Genomic DNA, 15,913 nt, shown 5'->3' on the forward strand with positions numbered 1-15,913 from the left:
GTCTTATTCTGGTTGAAATCTTAGAATTTCAAGTTCCCAGAGTTCATCATAAATGCAGGCTGCCCTCAGAGCTTCAAACTGAAGACAGGATTATACTTTTTTTTTTTTTCTTCAAACTTTGCAAACAGTACTGGCCTCAACACAAGCTTTAATGCTGGACTGTTGTTGGTTTTTTTTAACTTTATTCAGAAAAATAAGTATCGTTTCTAGCTTGGAAAGAGTCCATTAATCATAATCAAAATAGCATTTGTTAAGTGCCCTTTGGTGACTGACACAATGCCAGACAAACATAAAACAGGTGAAGTCAGTGACATAAATTCAAGGTGTAGAATTTTCTCTTGACCAATCATGGATTCTTTATTTTCAAAAGCACTTGAGTATTCATTATCCATATTTACCCACAGGTCAGCCTTTTGAAATATACTCAGAAGGCATTTTTATTCTGATTCAATAAATAAACTAAAAAATAAGATTGGGATCCTTGTCTTCTGTAAGCAACTTGAGTTCAGAAAGTATGGATGACCTTTGTGGCCTCAATAGTTAGCATACTGCCTGGCATAAAGTAGGTGTTCAATAAATGTTTGGCTAAGTAAATAAAGGGATGTGTTGCCTCCTTTTCCGGCCAAGTCTCCCAGGCAAGGGTAGGGAGAGCAATCCAAGCAGGAGTCTGTCTCAACTGCTCTGAATTCTCACACGCAGTACCAGGAGAATAAGCATCTACCTTTCCTAGTTTGGGATTCCTGATTTCTAGGATTTCCTTCTACGTGGTGTAATGCCGGTGGCCAAGGTCAGGCAGGTTCACATTGGATTTTGGCAGATGGTAAAGAAACTGTGGAGCCAGAAAGCATTAGGGCCATTCCATTTAATAAAGTCTCAATGGCGGACAAGCACACACAGTCCGGGGAAAACCTCTTTTCCGGCACACAAACAGCAAAAATGGCCCCTCACGGTAGCGGGCAGGCAATCCGCCATCCACAATCTCCCATCTCTCCTGAGTGCAAGCACCCACAGCCTTATATAGGTCATACACATGTGGCGCTGTCACACACTCACGTATCAATCAGGCAAAGTGCTTGCAGCTGGTAACCCCGCGAGCAAGCCTAACACAGCTGCCCCACATGTGGCGATGCAGTGAGAAGACCAAGAGACACTGCAGATATGCAACCATGTGACTTATTATTTACTTTGACTTTGACTTCAAGGACTCTTTTCATTGCCTCCTGGGGCTGCCCCAACCTCTCTTGCCTTTTGTAGCTGCTGCTAAAGCTACAACTTCGGAATAGTTCACAACTGCTAACAGCTGTTTATACTATTTACTCATCTTTGTGTGCAGGACATCTAACACAGTGCCTGGATTTAGAATCAATAGGGGTTTAATAAGTGTTTGTTAAACTGAATTGCAGAGACTGCTAGGTCTAAAAAGTACAAATGCCTGACTCTTATGCTTAGAGATTCTGTCTTAATTGGTGCTGAGTTAGGCCTTGCATTAGAATGTCTTAAAGTTTTTCAGGTGATTCTAAGGAGCACCCAAGGCTGAGAACTATCAGACAGACTTCACACTCACTCCCCCTTATACGAAGAAGATGAGTAGCTCATCAAAACCATAAGGTTTTAGAGATTAGCACCGAACAAAAATGTTCTCTATGAGGTAGTCAGAATTCAATAATTAGAAATAGGGGATGCTACAGAGTGAAATGAACACAACTGTCACTTCCTGTATTTGCACCTTTCAATGGCACCTCATTGCTCCTGACATAAGATCCACAATTTCTGGTGGGACCTGCAAAGCCTCCACCAGACCCCAGCCTGGCTTTCTAACCCCACCCGGCACTACCTCTTCCCTCACCTTCTTTGCAGAAGCCTGTTTTCAGTTCCACCACGTCCCTTCTTGCTTCAGCCCCTCCCAGCTGCTGGACCTTCTTCCTGGAACAATGCCCACTCCTCACTTTTCACTCCCATCCCACTCATGTGCCCGTTCCTTTGCCTTGTTTACTCCCACACACTGTGGAGGCCCACGGTTGAATGTCACTTTGTCAGAGAAGAATGTTTTCCTCGACCCTTCACAACAAGACTTTATGTGTTCTTAGCACCTGTCATGGCACACATCACCGCTGTCATCAAGTATATATTTGATCAATTGTTCGATGTCTATCTTCTCTATTCAGGGCCAGGATAGGATCTGCCCTGTTCACCCCCCATGGGACTCTGCTGCTGAATAATTCTATAGCTTTGGGCATGTCATTTAACCTCTCTGAGCTTTAAGTTTCCACTTAGTAAAATGGCGATGTCGATAGCACCTATCTTATTAAATGGCTCTAAGAATTAAATGAAATTGTTCATGCAGAAGGGTTGTGACCTGGTGCCTGCCACATAGTAAGTGCTGAGGAACATGTTAAGGGTAATTACTCTGTAAAAGTCTTTAGCTTAGATGTGGTTCCAGATGACTTCTTAAGGTCCCACTCAAACTCCATCTTACAATTGTATGATGTCATGTAGCTTTCGATTTTAGGGACTAAATAAATAACAGCTCCTTTCTTCCCTTCTTAAATCTGACACCAAGTAAGAAATAAAACACAGGAGACAGAAAATCTGTTAACTTTATAACAGAAAAAGCTGATTGGATAATGCAACTCTAGATATGAAGCCAAAGGGGTTTATAATGACACCCTCCTGAACTGAATTCACCCCAACTCCAAAATCTCCATAGCAGGCCTTTTCTTAAAGATAGAGCTGCCTCGGGGGAGAACCACAGAGAAAGTGGGCATCCTGGAGACAGACTGCTTCTGAAACATAAACCCAAAGAGCACAGAGCCAAGCCGATTCACCAAGCAGGTAAGTTATTTTATGTCCCCAGAGAAGAAGAGAGGGGGCAAAGATAAAAGGGATTGTGGCAAGCCTACCCCTTCTGCGAGGAATGGGAAATACATACCCTCTCGCCTACAATATTGTTTCAGTGCCAGCAGAATGATGCTTTTCACGAAATGATTTATAAAATCATCTTGTAGAAAGAACTTTGGGACCTCCTGGCAATGGGCAAGGAGACACCTGATTGGTGGTGTTGCTCTTATATCAATTGGAGTGAAGCAGACGTGCAGCCCTCAGTTCCTCCTAGTTTGATGCCTATGTTAGTGGCCAGAGCTGTTTCATACCTGGGGCACATAAAATTAAAAATAATAATAATAATAACTTTGGTGAGTGACTTCTTTGGCTGTCTTTTAAACTGATTGTTGTCTCTTTGTGTCTATATGCATAACAATAATTGAAGATAACATTAAAAGTCTAAATTTGAGGCCCCTCATGAAGCTAAGGCCCAAGCCAACCCCCGACTCTCACTCTAACCAACTACCTCTTGTCCCTTCTTCTAGAAATACCCTGATGTTCAAACAGTGCAGGTTTGTGACCAGGTTTTCACCTGTTGCTGTCAAAATTTAAAAGTTATGTAACCATTTTCTTTTTCTTTTTAGTGGAGCTAAATATATATAAGACCTTAAAAGGCTAATCACATAGTGTTTAAAAAAACATGGAGTCTGGAAAAATAAATCCAAACACTACCATTACTAACTGTGTTACATTAGACACATTACCTCTTTGTACATTAATGTCCTCAGCTGTAAAACGGGAATATTAGCATAACAGTATCCCCTGGAGCATACATCTCACAAGGTTGTATGAGTAAAATAGTATACTCATGACTTAGATCAGCACCTCGCCTATGTGTTTGATAAATGTTAGCCACTATTATTCAATTTGAACGACTATTCTTTATTCTAAAATTATAACCACCCTTTAATTTTGGTATTCAAACATCTTTCTTCATGGAATTATTGCAATCGTCTGCAGTAAATCTCTTCTTTAATTGTCTTGCTTGACAAAACTTACAAAGAATTTGGCAACCTTATATATATTAGTTTCTCCGATTTTCATTTTTTAATTTAATTCATAAAAAAACACATACATAGAAACCACTGAACCATAGTACACTACCTTTTTTTAAGGCCTTAAATGTAAGGAGATAGCAATATATACATTGTAATTAAATAATATTTAGAATATTACCAACTCTTCTGCCCCTTTATTTATATTATTTGCCTTTCTTGCAAATTAACATCCTATCAAGGTCCTGTTATGTACTGCACAGGGGTCTGGAGGGCTCTGTGGAATGACCCGGATAGCAGCCTTGCCCTGGCATTGCACAGTGACGAATTTATGATAAACACTACTCAGTGAATATGATGTCTGTGGTGACAGTGATTCTAATACTCTCTGTGGCTTGACTAGAGGCACTAGAGGTGCTGAATGAACAGACCATGCTACACGACTGATGGAAAGGCAGTGGAAGAGACCGAGTGAAAACGAACCTCATGACCTTATGAAATCGCTGTCCCACTGAAGGTCACTGACGGGAGGTAAACTCACCTTTTGAAATAAGTTGGTGGCCCTGGCCGGTTGGCTTAGCGGTACAGCGTCGGCCTGGCGTGCGGGGGACCCAGGTTCGATTCCCGGCCAGGGCACATAGGAGAAGCGCCCATTTGCTTCTCCACTCCCCCCCTCTCCTTCCTCTCTGTCTCTCTCTTCCTCTCCCGCAGCCAAGGCTCCATTGGAGCAAAGATGGCCCGGGCGCTGGGGATGGCTCCTTGGCCTCTGCCCCAGGCGCTAGAGTGGCTCTGGTCGTGGCAGAGCGACACCCCCCCCCCAGGGGCAGAGCATCGCCCCCTGGTGGGCAGAGCGTCGCCCCTGGTGGGCGTGCCGGGTGGATCCCGGTCGGGCGCATGCGGGAGTCTGTCTGACTGTCTCTCCCCGTTTCCAGCTTCAGAAAAATACAAAAAAAAAAAAAAAAAAGAAAGAAGTTGGTAATGAAATAAGGAAATGACAACCCATGTAGTAAGGAAGTGAGAATCCATGTTAGCAATAACACCCGAAGTTCAATACATTTTACTGAGATGAATTTCAAAAGGCCAGAACATTTTCCCAGGATTCCTATTCATTTACACTTCAGCATCACAGATTAAAACGTGATTGATCCTGGCCATATACACACTGAAGGCATAATAGTTATCATACAAACAAACATAGAAGCCTTTGCTTCCAATTAGTGTGTAAAACAACCCTTAACTATTAAAATATCTGGACTACCCCATCCTGTTCTTCCAAGCTATCCTGAGTGCCTGGCACATGTCTAAGGGTGGAGAAGGAGAGGTGCCAAGGGGCAACCCCTTGTCTGGGCTCTCGACTTGCCTTCCCTGACAGCCCTGCTTGGACACACAGCGAGATTACGGAGATGCCCGGCTTCTAAGAATGAAACAAGTGAGGGTTTCCATCAGCATTTATCTCGACCGGGCAAAAATAAGTGAAGTCTGGAAACAGATCTCTGTGGAACATGTTGGCAATGCCAGACCATCCTGAGCTGGGCCTTCAAATTCAGAAATGTATCTGTGTCATCCGTCAAAACCAGATAAACAGCCTGCCAGCTGTGAGAGTGACTAGAATTTAATCCTCCTTCCCTGAAATAAGAGCAATCATTGAATGGGCAAGAGATTTCTATGTATTGTCTTTGTTGGTCAGTACAATCCCTCTTAGGTGAGTATTACTATCCCTGTTTTATGGCTGAAGAAAACCAAAGTTGAGAACAACTTGGTCATCTCACACAAGAGCACATGGTTGGTAAATGAAGGGGCCAGGATTGCAAGGAGGGCCTTTCTGTTTCCACAGCTCAGGCTCTGGGCATTGTGCTAATGGACTTTCTGCTCCCTGAGTAAGGTAAGACTGGGTAAGGTAAGGCTGCTCTCTGCAGGACTGGCCTGTGTTTGTGAAACTGTCTTTCTAATTAACCTCAGTCCCACTCTTTCTCAGAAAAGAACACCCTATTAGGGATTCTTAAGGGTTTGGCTGGCTTACCTGTTCCTGTCATTTCCCCAAAACCCAAAGCTAGAAAAAGTGTGTGTATTTGCTTCAGTGCATCGGTTTCTTTCCTCTTTGGTGGGCAGTTGACTCATCTGAACTTTCACTTCACCTCAGGAAAGGCTTCCAAGCAAGCTTTGCTAACCATTAGCCAATAGTCCCTTCTGCTAGTAATTCTTCAATAGCATCTGATTCTAAAGGTGTGTTCTGCTGGCTTGTCACCTAGGAAACTGGAAACTTAGAAAATTGTTTCTTTTATTTCAATGAACTATCAGGGAGAGTCAGACTACAAAGCTATAAAAACTAAGTTTTTATAGAGTTATGTTTAGTATCCAAAATATACTATCTTTTCTTAATTTTATTTTTTAGTTACAGTTTACATTTGATATTATTTTATATTAGTTTCAGGTATACAGCATAGCAGTTAAACAATTATATACTTTACAAAGTGTTCCCCCAATATTACAAGTACCCACCTGGTACCATGCAGTTATTACATTATTATTGACTATATTCCCTATGCTGTACTTTACATCCTCATGACTATTTTGAAACTACCAATTTGAACTTATTGAGCCCATCACTTTTTTCACTCAGTCCCCCAACCCAATTCCACTCTGGCAACCATCAGTCTGTTCTCTGTATCCATGAATCTATTGCTATTTTTATAGTATCTTTTTCAACAAATAAAGACAAGTAGAGGAAATTAGATTATAGCTTAAATGTCTATTTTTGGATTTTACTCCCAATCTTGACCCCCCCATCACCTTAATAACCTTAACCAAAGTCCTCACATCTAGAATTAATACACCAAAGGGAGGTCCTAGGGATTGGCACATGAATCCAGAGTCTGACCAAGAATGTAGTCCTACAATCAGGAAGGCAGGAGAAATGGTGCCAAAGTCCAACATCACCACCAGCCAATCATCTGGAGGGTTGGCTCAGCAGATGTAGATGCACTGAGACAATCTAAGTCTAGAAAGGAGACATTGAATCAGCTATGGACAGGTTGGGCTGGACAGTGAGTACTTGAGAATATGATAGGTGATTCTTTTTGCACTAACCCCAGCCCACTTTGCTGGGCCAAAGGTAGAATAAAAGGATCTAACGATGTTGAAAGATGTTAAATGCAGCTCACTCTGCCTGGGGGTGCTCCTTTGAGATGTTCCTCCCTTACCTGATTTATCCCAGCCTTTCAGGGAAGGGAGTGAGAGTACCCATTCCTTTATCTGAATCATGGATTGGTTATTCTTATAGTGAGAAAAAGGTAAAAATCTATCCCCTACTATTTCCTTAAATTCCGCTTTAAGTTTGTTGAACATTAACAAGGCTGTGTTATAGACCAAATGTTTATATTTCCCTCAGCACCATATGTTGATGTCTTAACTTCCAATACAATAGTAGTAGAAGGTGAGTGGGGCCTTTGGTAGGTGATTAGGTCATGAAAGTGGAACCTTTATGAGTGGGAAAAGTGCCCTTATAAAAGAGACCCAACAGAGCTCCCTAGCTCCTTTTGCCATGGGAAGAAACAGCAAGAAGATGGCTGTCTTTGAACCAGGAAGAGGACCCTCACCAGACACTGAACCTGCCAGTGTCTTGATCTTGGACTTCTTAGAATACAAAACTGTAAGAACAAATTTATCATTTAGAAGTCACCCAGTCTATGGTTATTTTTCTTATAGCAGCCCAAATGGACGAAGACAGAATTTTAACAACTTTTATACTGAGTCTACAGTTCATAAGGAGGAATATCAAAAAGCCATTATACTGAGATAAACTTCGCTTAGTACTTAAGGATTACGGCAAATAGTAACTCTTGAAAATAAATGCTGACACTGTTTCAAAATACAAGAAATACTACATTTGCATGGTAGGGACTTTCCAAGGACACTAAAGACAATCTACTTACTTCATCAAATTGTTATGACCTCTAACCAGTCTGGCTCAGTGTCTTTAAACCCACAGCACACACCAAGCACTATATAAAGCAAATCTCATTTCTTGTTCCCTGTTGCAGATTGTACCTTTCATACTTCCTAACCTGTTCTAATATTTCAGTGGACCAACTGTGTTCCATGATCGTCTCTAATTGGCTCCTGACAGTGGCTCTGCAATGCTGTCCCTCACATCCTTGTAGACACTCTCACACATCAGCTCAGTCTGCCTGCGGGTGGCTCCTTTGAGATGTTCCTCCCGTACCTGATTTATCCCAGCCTTTCAGGGAAGGGAGCGAGAGTACCCATTCTTTTATCTGGATCATGGATTAGTTATTCCTATAGTGAGAAAAAGGTAAAAATCTATCCCCTAGTATTTCCTTAAATTCCACTTTAAGTTTGTTGAACATTGAGCTATCCCCTACTACATTCTTTTAAAATTTAAATACTCCTATAGGACAAAGGTTTTAGGCATGAATAAATTTATCTTATTTTTTTCCCACCTGGAACAGAAGAAACCAGGACAACAGAAGCAACACCAGGAAGAAAGAACATTGAAAGACAGAAAAAGGGAGAAGAAAAGGAAAGGAAAATAGAAGCACCAGGCCAACGTCTCCTCTTTCCAGTTTTTACTATTCACATGGACAACATTGGACTGTTGAAAACAATATCGTATTTTAGCTACCTCTTTGGAAATAAAATGTCAAAAGAGTTTGCAGGTTTATTATTGTTGCCTTGTGCCAAAAATCAAGAATTCAATATAGACTCATTATTATTGGTGTAGTGGAATAATATTTTGAAATAATAACCTAAAGTTCTCCCCCTTACTCCCATCTCCCACTTTAATACATTTGATCTTTGAATAATGTGGGGGTTAAGGGCATACTCATACACATACTCAGTTGAAACTCCCTTTATAACTTTTGGCTCCCAAAATCTTGACTCCCGTTGGCCCTTTACATCCACAAATTCAACCCTCAGTGGTTGAATAACCTGTATTTAACTGTAAATAAACTGTAGTGGGGGGGGGGGGATCCAAGTGTAAGTGGACTCACACAGCTCAAACTCATGTTGTTCTAGGGTCAACTGTAATTCCTAGAACCCCTAGACCGTTCCCTGGGCCCCTCAGCTAGGATCTTCTTCATTCATTGTCTCAGGGGAGAGCCAAGGGACCCTCATTTCTGCCTACTCAGCCTAGTATGAGAGAGTAGAGATGGCTGCACAATGTCACCCCTTGCCCAGAGGGCCTGAGACATCTTCACAGAGTTTGCCACTGTAGTGCTCAAGCCGAACAATGTTCAGCACAACGCTAAGAGAAGGTTAGAAGGCTTGCAGAGGGCTTGAGGTTGGGACAAGAGAAAAAGAACAGTGACCCCTTGATCAACTATCAAACGTATAACAGAAATAAAGGCATAGATACTGAATTTGGGAATATAGAAAAGTCGTAAAAAGTCATAACTAAAATTAACCTTATCTCAAATTTCTCATATTACAAGTGAGGAAAGTCAGGCCCTATGAGGGTAAAAGGGTTTCCAGAGGTCACATGTCTAGTTAGTGGTTGACCTGAGTCTAGAACCTAAGTTTCCTGATTTCCTGCCCCATACTTACACCACTCCTTATTTCTGCTGCAACTTGCTACACATCTTAAAATATACATGCTTTCCCTGATCTCTGTCAATAGTACCAACTTTTCCCCTTTCATTTCCATGAAGGACACTGTTAAAGACAGCCGCAATCAGCAAGGCCTACCACACCCACCTATAAAAAGGTAAGAAAAAGTTACTATTGCCCAAATACTCTGTTTTTCTGTACCTAGAAAAGTCCTGAAAAATACTTTCTTGCAATGAAAACTAATAACTGGCTCTATCGTCACTTGAATACATCTGATAGTTTGGATGACAGCGGGCCTCAGTTAGGGAAAGGGTAAGCCATCATTGCATCACCACGTCCTTAGTGACGTCTGGGGAACATGGTTAAAACATAGGAAGTAAACAGAAGAAATCTAGGCAGGAAAAAGAGAGGGTTGCTCAATGTTATTGCCAACTAAACAGAATTGTTGTTCAGTTATTTCTTTAAAAGAAGGAAACAATATTTATCTTCATTTAGAAAGTGGCACCTTCTAAGAAGTTTGCAATATTTAAAAAATATGTATCAGAAAACTCTTTGTCCTTGGAGTAAAGCCAAACTTAAGGAAGCCTCATTACAATTGGCTATCTCTGCAATGAAACCGGTCTGTTAAAAATGGATGGCATAGCCATTTTAAAGAGGCTGAGAAAATTGTTCCTCATGGATCACAGACATTGAGAAAAAAGAAAAATAAAGCACTTTTTGAAAATGGAAATCCCCTAATTCTTGATGCTAATGCCTCCTCATTTTTGTGGAAAGGCAAATTTTCTTTAAAAGGACAACTCTGTTCAATTTGAGAAATGAGTTCTGGGCTGTTCTTGTGTGATACCAATTTATATAGAGTCTCATGGTACATTAGCATCATTTACCAGGCAGCAGAGTCTACTGGGAGACAGTATAATGAATGGAAGAAGTCAGTGCATAATTCAGTCCTTTCTCATGGGCTTTTCCAAAGCTAGATCGCTGACAACATAACTGCCCAGACCATTTCTGGACCTGTTCCCCCATCTTTACAATTATGGCAGGTAATCTCATCTCCTTTAATCCTTCTTATATACCATTGACTAATTAATCTTCATTATTAAAGGGAAGGAGCTGAGCTGATGTTACTCTCCTGCTTAAAAAAAAAAAAAAAAAAATCTGTCAATGTCTTTCTATTCTGCACAGAATAAATTCTAGCCTCATGAGCATGGTATTCCAGGCCCTCAAAATCTGGCACAAAAAAAAAAAATAACTTCACTTGGCACAGAGTGGCATGCAATTATTGTTCTACTTTATATTTTCTGTTAATGTGCCAGATGAACCTTTAACCCTATTCTCTTAACCATTTATAAAGTTTTCATTTCCTCTTTAGCTTTTGCCTAGTTTTCTGATGGGGACTTAGAAATTTTTCTAATCTATGACTATAAATTCTTTATTTATTAAGATTTGTAATTTTACATCAGTCATATGCATGACAACTTTTTCAGCATTTGCTGATGATAGAAACTTATGGGTGATTTAGAAGGACAAAATATTTACAGCTCAATGGTTCGGGCCATAGTTTGTCTTCCACATGATTCATGTCTAGAATCTCTTTTTGGAAAATTTTCCTTTCACCAGTGGTGGGATTCAAATAATTTAACTACTAGTTCTCTGCCCTAATGATCATTTTAAGTATAAAAAAATGATATACCAAAAAGTAGCTTATTATTTCATGCATTTAATACTTAAATAAGAACAATAAAAGATGTACACAAAACTAGATTATAAGAAAGAGTTTTAAAATATTAATGAAAAAAACATTAAAAAATACCTGACAAACAAAAACAATAAAACTGTTAAGATATTTCCATATTGCTTCTTGATTGGCATCCTCACTTGCAATTTTTTTCACCTATGGACGGAATAAACCTTACTACTGGTGCTTAGAATACGCTGTTGCGCAGATGAATGTTAAAAAAGAATAAGGAATGTAAATTTGTGATTTCCATATTGGGCCGCTGCCCAGGTACCCACCTTAAAGAGAGCTCTGATTACAAGTGCCATTTTAACAACTGGTTCGCCCAACTCACCAAAAAATTAGGTGTCAGTTCTGCCAAAGCAGCGCAAACCAGCTGAATCCCACCACTGCCTCTCACCCTCTGCCCTTTCTGTTTTCCTCCAGATTTGTATGGGACAACCCAGAGTGTTCTGGTTCCAGCTACTTCGCACATTGACATTGGCTGATTGTAAGAGTTTTGAGCCACTACTAATCAGTTAAACTCTTGGGAGTGCATCAGGTTCATGCAAGAGAGACATATTTTTCCTTCTGGAAGGCAGAGCTTCCTGTGTGCCCTGGGCCTAGGCCTTAAGATTTTTGAAATCTGGGTGAATATAAGTGAAGAAATTGTCATTTAAGAGTTGCAGGTTCTTTTTGTACCCAGTAGGAGAGACACTTTTCTTCACTTTTTGGAGAGTCTATGGCTTCGTTCTTGGGAAAAACTGTTAAGATGCTTCACCTTGTCAATATGTTAACTTGAACCAGAGATGCTAGTTGCTCCAATCTAATCACATACTTTGTTCTGAGCTGGTTAACCCCAAGCTTTATCTCTGAGGCTTCTTGCGGGTTTATCTTGTGAAGGGAAGAGGATGTACAGATGAGGAAGTAGACCTGAAAGTAGACACTGGAGACTGGAAATCGCAAGAAGAGGTTGAAGGTGACTAGGCAGAGCAGCGGTCCTCTAGATTCCAGGGGAAAGGTGTGGCTCAGAGCTGTGAGGAGGGCTGGTCTCCCTCCTCCCAACTCAGCTGGACACTGCTCTGGCTCCTGTACTGTGGAGGCATAGAGGGAGTCAGAAGACAGCACATTGGTAAGGCCACCACCCATATCAGGAGGGACTATTAGCAAGGCAACAGAAAGGTGCCTCCAAGTAGCTTGAAGGGCTCATGGAGGAGACATTGTGTTGCCAGAATAGGAGAAAAGAAACATAGTGAGTGAGGATGACTATTATAGTGGACAGAACAGATTGTGAGTTGATGTAAGCCATTCTTTTGAGAACAAGAAGAAATATTTAACAAACAATTAAGTCAATGGGGGCTCAATTTATATAATTTGGGCAATAAAAACTTAATATGGCCTCATTTATACTTAGTGAAAAGCCTGGCCATACCAGTTGCACCCATTTTAAGGATAGACATATAAGGACAATGTTTCTACTTTCATTATGTAAGCTCAAGAAAATGCTTCAAACTGTGGGTGTACATTTCAGACTGGGTAGGAGAGAAGGACCCACCATGGCAGGCCTATTGAGGAATTTCGTGATACCCTTCCTAGCAAAAGCGGGACAATGACTTGCAGAGTATGTGAGGATGATAGTATCAGCACGGTCATAAAATGAAACAAAAACCTAAAGATGCCCTAGTTAAGCAACACAGACCGAGTGGCAAGGCTCTGTGCTAGATGATGCACGAGCTATCAAAGTGCTGACAATTGAATTGATTTAAGGAAGGTCATATCTCTGGTCACTGCTAGGGACTTAACCCCACTATTTAAACACGATGTGATGTGATCTTCTCAAAGAAGCCCACATAAAATAAAATCATTCCTTTTCAAAATGCCTTGAGCATCTACAGTATCTGTGATTATTGTTTTATGTTGTTTAACTTTTCTAATAATCTGTATTTGCTCATCTCTCCCGCCCTACTCTCTGTCTTCTAGTTCTTCAAATCCTTTCTTGTTTTTTTCTGATTAGAATCTTCTTTTGCACCCCCACATCCACTTCCCTTTTCAGCTCCCTTTTTCTTTTTTTTTTTTTTTTTTTCTTTTTTTTTTTTTTTTCATTTTTCTGAAGCTGGAAACAGGGAGAGACAGTCAGACAGACTCCCGCATGCGCCCGACCGGGATCCACCCGGCACGCCCACCAGGGGGCGACGCTCTGCCCACCAGGGGGCGATGCTCTGCCCATCCTGGGCGTCGCCATATTGCTACCAGAGCCACTCTAGCGCCTGAGGCAGAGGCCACAGTCAGCTCCCTTTTTCTAAAAAAGAAAATTATATATTGATTTTGGAGAGAGAGAAAAAAAAAGTTGATTTGTTGTTCCACTTATTTATGCATTCATTGGTTGATTCTCGTATGTGCCCTGACCAGGAATACCACCCCAACCTTGGCGTCATGGGACGACATTCTAACCAACTGATATATCTGGCCAAGGATTTCAATTACCTTTTATTCATTTTTCAAGTTCTGCTTAAGGCATCTCTGACTCAGACTAAGTCTTCAAATCAGAAAACTCCAAGGAAGTTTTACTTACCTTAAAATTCATTTAACACTAATGGGATTCTCATAGTTTTCATGAAATTTGAGGAAAATCAGAAGTGTATAGGTACCAAAGAATCTCATGGATCCCTGAATTCCTCAGGAGATTTCAAAGCTCATGGAAGATTGTGTACAATTTTAGTTCTTCACCCCACAGTCTGTACCACAGGCATTCAGGAAGCCAGCAGCATTAACTAGGGGAGAGGACAGAGTTGCAACAAGGTCTTCATGTCACCTAAAATTCAGGCCTTTGTCCTGTCCGAATATAGCAAGGTCTCCCACTGCATAGTGTATTTGCTGCCAGCTATGGCAGGTGACACTAGTGGGAAGCTCCATAAGGGCTTTTATACACCTTATTTCTTTTTGTCTCAAATATTCCTTGCCACAACAAAGTAAGGCAAGTAATGTCATTATTCTCATGTAACTGATGACGAATCAGAGGCTCAAAGCTCATATAGCTTGTCTTTGACAGGACTGAGAATTGAACCTAGGTCTGCCTGCAACCTCTGTACTGTTTCTGACACCTGTAGATAGTGGTTTTATTCAAATATGCTAATCAACTAGGTTGACATAGAAAAGAAAAACCTCTAACACAGTTGGGAGTGATTAATACTAAGCAATATTATTCTCCATTTTATTTTCCTTGTTTTAAAAGTTACTTTTTGCCCTAGCCAGATAGCTCAGTTGGTTGGAACATCGTCCCGAAGTGCAGAGGTTGCTGGTTTGATCCCCAGTTAAGGCACATGTGGGAACAGCTTGATGTTCCTGTCTCTCTCTCTCTCCCTCTCTCTCCCTTCCATTCTCACTAAAATCAATAAATAATAAAATGTTTTAATTATACAAATAACATACAAAGGTATCCTCATCTGAAGTTCAAATAATAGTGAATTTAAAGTCCAGCATCATTTCTTCCCCACCATTCAGAACTTTGTCGGTAATTTATAGCTCATCCTTTCAAACCTTTACTGATGATTTTCATAAATGTATATGTGAATATGTACAAATAGTATATACAAATATGTATACATGTAGAATGTGGGTTTGTTTGCATTTTTAATGGAAAAATAAGAGCAAAACACAGATCGTTTTTCTGGAACTTGCTATTTTTACTTAATTGTATAACTTGGAGACCTTTCTTGCCAGGACATTATTTTTAACTGTATTTTGCATAAATGTATAAGTTATTTAACCAGTCTGCTTTTTTTATTCCAATGTCGAGATTTTCTACTGTGGATTGTTCGGGATTTTGTCTGTTATTGTATTGTCTTCTTCCTCAGAGCCTCCAGAGGGAACCAACCCTGACAATACCTCAATGTTGGGCTTCCAGTACTCAGACTATGAGAGAGTACATTTCTGTTGCTTTAAACCACAATTGGTGAAACTTCGTTATGGCAACCCTGGAAAATGAATACACTGCTCCTCCCTATCTTCATTCAAATTATCTCAGGTGCACCTGTAGGTTAGTTTCTCACCTGAAAACAAAACAGTAATAGGAGTGATCAAGGTTAATCATTTCTAACTTAAGGAGAAAAGTAGTATGAATAATCAGATGAAGGATTATTCATAAGTTATTGATGATTAAGAAATAGTTTAAATCTGAAGTTCTGAACTTAAAAAAATAAGTTATAGATGCAAGGCCATTGTTACTTTTCATTTTTAAAGTACAGTCGAAGAAGATTACATTTCTGAAGAACTTTGCTTTCCTATCATCCCATTTTAATTTTTTAATGATATGACCATAACGGCTGTCTAGTATTATTTTTTTTTAATGGGAGAACTATGGAAAGGTATTGTGGACTTTTGAGTCCAGAGTTATATATTGTTCAAGCTAAATATTATATTTGAAATGCTGACTGTACATTTGAAATGCTGAAGTGCAGATAAACAGGCTTTCTTAAGCAGCAGTTGCAAAAACAGCAAATTGATCCTGCCATTCAGTCCTTTAAAAGCTCAGCAAATTACCCAGAGGTGGACTAGAGGAAATCCTTATTGAAATATATCTTTTTTTCCCCTTTCCTTTTTCACTTGTATGTGAAAATCAGAATAAACTACACATATACAAGATGCTACTTCTAAGTCAACACTATGGTTACATTTTGTTGAAGGCCCATATGAGTTACAAACTTTGTGAATAAATCAAGGTGTATTTTCAGGTTATCTCTGCAGAGAAATAGGAAAA

General features: G+C 40.2%; 1 pseudogene; it reads left to right on the forward strand.

Annotated features, from left to right (window-relative positions):
- The first annotated feature begins 3,018 nt into the window (after positions 1–3,018).
- On the forward strand, positions 3,019–3,162 carry LOC136377967 (small nucleolar RNA SNORA48; annotated as a pseudogene).
- Positions 3,163–15,913: the final 12,751 nt, after the last annotated feature.

This window comes from Saccopteryx leptura, chromosome 6 (genome assembly GCF_036850995.1).
Source record: "Saccopteryx leptura isolate mSacLep1 chromosome 6, mSacLep1_pri_phased_curated, whole genome shotgun sequence".
NCBI lineage: Eukaryota > Metazoa > Chordata > Mammalia > Chiroptera > Emballonuridae > Saccopteryx > Saccopteryx leptura.